Below are 5,209 nucleotides of genomic sequence, written 5' to 3'. Positions count from 1 at the left end.
TGCTTTTATTTATTGATGCTTACAACAAAGCCACAGAGTAAGTACTAATGCTGTCTCTGCTTGGCAGAGAAGGAAGCAGAGATACAAAGGTAAGTGGTGAGGCCACATTTCCAACCCTGGAAGCTGGACCCCCAAGCCCACCCTCAGAGCCAACATACTATATATGCTTCCTGGGTCTACTGCAATCGGCGGCTCTGCTTGCGAGAGACTCGCGTGTTCGGCTACTGAACCACAAATGGCCAACCCGATCCAAACTGCTAAAATCCAAGCATGTGATTTCTAGTTGCTCGAAAAGAAAATTACTTAATGATAAGGGTCATTCATCCAAGGTACACATCCTTTAATACCACGACCCTGCCCTACCTAGTCTGGAGGATTTTAAAGATCTGATGCTTCAAAACCACAGCTTGGTGGAGTTCTAGAAGCTTGTCTCAAACACAAGACTTGTATCCAAGTGTCCTTTGCTCATTCTGAAGGATATCCCAATTTCCATCTTCATGTCTCAGAACCCGTGGGACAAGGAACCACATATTTTTTAAGATTTTTTTAATTCATTCATGAAAGACACACAGAGAGAGGCAGAAACACAGGCAGAGGGAGAAGGAGACCCCCCATGAGAGCCCGATGTGGGACTCGATCCCGGGACTCCAGGACCATGCCCTGGGCCAAGGGTAGGCGCCCAACCACTGAGCCACCCGGGCGTCCTGTAACCACGTAAGTTTTATGGACTATTAAATCCAATGTCTGAAATATCCACATTCAGAGAAAACTGGATAAATTTCAAAGGAAAGACATCACCCTAGGGTAATTTAGGGAAGTAGTAATGGCTGCCTTACAGCTTTAAAGGCGATAAAAAGGACTCTACCTGTATCTTCTCCCCTCAAGCGCTCTGCAGCCACTGAGTTATTTAGAAGTATGGGCAATTAATTTCAAAAACATTGCAGCACTAGTGGTTGGTCACACTGAATGGAACCATACAACCTCCTACTTCTGGCAAATATTGTTAGACTGAAATAAATCCTGCTAAAGGGAATTTAGTTATTTCTGTCTTGAGTGAACCTAGAGTTGTAGATTCTGGGGTCACCTGTATTGTTCTTTGTCTCCTCCTTGTGGCTGCTCAGAAACATTACAATTTCTGACCTTCAACAGCACTGTTCCATGGAGGCAGAGGCAAACAGTCCCTGCCCTAGCTCTCCTTTACAAGAGCTATCATGCTACTCTTCCTTTTTTTTTTAATATTTTATTTATTTATTCATGAGAGACAGAGAGAGAGGGGCAGAGACACAGGCAGAGGGAGAAGCAGGCTCTACGCAGGGAGCCCGACGTGGGACTTGATTCCAGGTCTCCAGGATCAGGCCCTGGGCTGAAGGCAGGTGCTAAACCCCTGAGCCACCCAGGGATCCCCATGCTACTCTTCCTATAAAGCAACTGGCTCTTCACTTTTTAAAAAAAATATTCTAAGTGAATTTTTTAAAGCCAAGAAATATAACTTTTAGAAGAGGGCAAATACACAAATACCCTGAAGGGGTAATTTAAAGCCTACTGTCCAAATCTTTAAGGTCTTTGAGAGTTTGTCTTTATTATGAAGGCAAGTATCTCACCAAAAGACCCCTCATGGCTTTTGATCTTTGAATAGAGATACACAAAGGAGGCCAGCTTCGCTTGCACTATCCATGAAAAAAATCTCCCAAATCAATGTACTCTTACTCAAATAGAAATAAATTCATCTACTGTTTAGCTCGTAATATTGTTGAAATGGATTTAGATTGTTGGCATATAAGAATAACTTCCCATATCAATTACACATATGAAATTTTGGTTAATACTTCTTATTAAATTATGAGTTTCATAAGATAGATGATCATTACAGCAAGCCCAAGAAAATCTTTAAAAACAAAACAGGGCCCTGGGTGGTTCAATTGGTTAAACGCCTGCCTTCGCTCAGGTCATAATCTTGGGGTCCTGGGATTGAGTCCCATGTCAGGCTTCCTGGTCAATGGGGGTCTGTTACCCCCCCTCAAATAAATAAATGAAATCTTAAAAAAAAAAAAAAACCTTCCCAAAAGATACCATTTTGGCCACAGAGATATCTACACCATTGAGAAATATCCTCCCAAAGTAAACAATACCTTTCTGTCACTTAAACCCTCTCTCCTAGGAAACAGGTTCAGAGATGAGTAGTCTTTTTAACTGATGGAGTTAGACCATTCCATATATGGGTAGGATCCTTCAGTCTAACCATTTGGGATGTACATGAACTAGTGACCGCCCACTGGGAAAAAGAAGTAATAAGATGCTCTTTGGATCCCCGTATAGGCTGGCTTTCCACTTGATTCATACCACACAGAAAAGGAAACTTGGCCACTTGGTTAAAAAAAAAAAAAAGTCTACTCATAGAATAATATTGAGTGCTACAAACTACTTATCAAAAATTGAATAATGATAGGATAGCCAGCCACAACATGGTTAGGCTAAGAAGAACTCTGGCAAAAAAAAAAAAAAGAAAAAGAAAAAGAAAAAAGCATAATAGGAAATAGAACTCAATCTATTTGAGTATACTAGAGATTTCACCTATACCTGCATCAATAATCACCTCACCAAATGGGGGTCATAAGCAGGGAATTCTGACTCTATCCTGAAGACCAGAGTCTCAGACTCAAGGGTCTTTACTTCTTTTGGGGGGGCGGATTTTTAAAATTATTTTCTTAATTTCAATTCAATTTGCCAACATATAGTATAACACCCAGCGCTCATCCCATCATGTGCCCTCCTTAGTGCCTGTCACCCACTTACTCCACCCTCTGACCCCCTCCCCTTCCACAACCCTTTGTTTCCCAGAGTTAGGGATCTCTCATGGTTTGTCTCCCTCGCTAATTTTCCCCACTCAGTTCCCCTCCTTTCCCTTATAATCCCTTTCACTATTTCTTATATTCCATGGATGAATGAAACCATAGGATGATTGTCCTCATCTAACTGATTTATTTCACTCAGCATAATAACCCCCAGTTCCATCCAGATCAAATCAAATGGTGGGTATTCATCCTTTCTGATGGCTGAGTAATATTCCATTGTATCCATAGACCACATCTTCTTTATTCATTCATCTGTCGATGGACATCGTGGCTCCTTCCACAGTTTGGCTGTTGTGGACATTGCTTCTATGAACATCGGGGTACAGGTGTCCCGCTGTCTCACTGCATCTGTATCTTTAGGGTAAATCCCCAGCAGTGCAATTGCTGGGTCATAGGGTAGCTCTATTTTTAACTCTTTGAGGAGCCTCCACACAGTTTTCCAGAGTGGCTGCACCAGTTCACATTCCCACCAACAGTGCAGGAGGGTTCCCCTTTCCCCACATCCTCTCCAACATTTGTGGCTTCCTGCCTTGTTAATTTTCCCCATTCTCACTGGTGTGAGGTGGTATCTCATTGTGGTTTTGATTTGTATTTCCCTGATGGCAAGTGATGTGGAACATTTTTTCATGTGCTTGTTGGCCATGTTTATGTCTTCTTTGGAGAAATGTCTGTTCATGTCTTCTACCCATTTCATTACTGGAATCAGAAAAGACCCCAAATAGCCAGAGGAATGTTGAAAAAGAAAACCAATGCTGGGGGCATCACAATGCCTGATTTCAAGCTGTACTGCAAAGCTGTGCTCATCAAGACAGTGGGGTACTGGCACAAAAGCAGACACATAGATCAATGGAGCAGAATAGAGAAACCAGAAATGGACCCTCAACTCTATGGTCAACTAATATTCAATAAAGCAGGAAAGAATATCCTGGAAAAAGGACAGTCTCTTCAATAAGTGGTTTTGGGAAAATTGGACAGCCACATGCAGAAGAATGAAACTAGACCACTCTCTTGCACCATACACAAAGATAAACTCAAAATGGATGAAAGATCTAAATGTGAGACAAGAATCCATCAAAATATGAGCGGAGAACACTGGCAACACCCTTTTTGAACTCGGCCACAGTAACTTCTTGCAAGATACATCCACGAAGGCAAAAGAAACAAAAGCAAAAATGAACTATTGGGACTTCATCAAGATAAAAAGCTTCTGCACAGCAAAGGAAACAATCAACAAAACTAAAAGACAACCTACAGGATGGGAGAAGATATTTGCAAATGACGTATCAGATAAAGGGCTAGTTTCTAAGATCTATAAAGAACTTATCAACATCAACACTCATTCATTTGGGGAATATAAAATATAAAAAATAGTGAAAGGATTAAAAAAACAAAATAGTGAAAGGGAATAAAGGGGAAAGGAGAGAAAATGAGTGGGAAATATCAGAGAGGGTGACAGAACATGAGAGACTCCTCACTCTGGGAAACGAACAAGGGGTGGTAGAAAGGGAGGTGGGCGGGGGGTGGGGGTGACTGGGTGATGGGCACTGAGTGGGGCACTTGATGGGATGAGCACTGGGTGTTATGCTATATGTTGGCAAATTGAACTCCAATAAAAAAATAAAAATAAAACACTCAAGAAGCAAACAATCCAGTCATGAAAGGGGTCTTTATTTCTTTTGAATCTCTGTTCTCAAACTTCCTGTCAAGGACTCTGACCCTGCTGAGGGCTCTAAAAGGAGCAACTGTGTCAGGCCTGAAGATCTTGAAAGGCTCCAGAATAAAATACTTAGGTACACAGAGAATTCCTGAACCACTTCCAGTAACTTGGCTGAGCTCAAGCCCTGGGCCATGGGACAACTGGTATACCAAGCCCAAAGTAATATAGAGCACATCAATCTGAAAGTAGGTGGCCAAATACACAGATATCATAAAATTTTAGTCTCATATATTGATACCAACCAAATGTGTGCGTGTGTGTGTGTGTGTGTGTACATGAGGTATTAAAGACTCTAAGCAGAATTATGCAGCGGATACCTTAATTAGAGCTGATCTTCCAGTGGGAACTCTAATTGCTCCTACAGTGGCAGGAAATTGGTTTATGAATGTGGATAGGTGGTTGCCCTTAAAAGGATTTGAGCCAATGTATCCCTTTATTTCTATCCAAATCCTATATTCAGCTGGAAAAAGACAAAAGAAAAGTAAATAGTTGAGGGAGGTTCTACTCTATTTTTCTTTGCTTTTACTTGAAGCAAGATTCCTTAGTGTAGGCAGTTCTGAGTTGCAGATAAATGATTTAAACTAATATGATTAGGATATTATGATTTTCTATGAAAAAGATGCCACCCTCTTGGACCCCT

Source organism: Nyctereutes procyonoides, unplaced genomic scaffold (genome assembly GCF_905146905.1).
Source record: "Nyctereutes procyonoides isolate TBG_1078 unplaced genomic scaffold, NYPRO_anot_genome, whole genome shotgun sequence".
Classification (NCBI taxonomy): Eukaryota; Metazoa; Chordata; class Mammalia; order Carnivora; family Canidae; genus Nyctereutes; species Nyctereutes procyonoides.
This window is presented reverse-complemented; position numbering follows the sequence as displayed.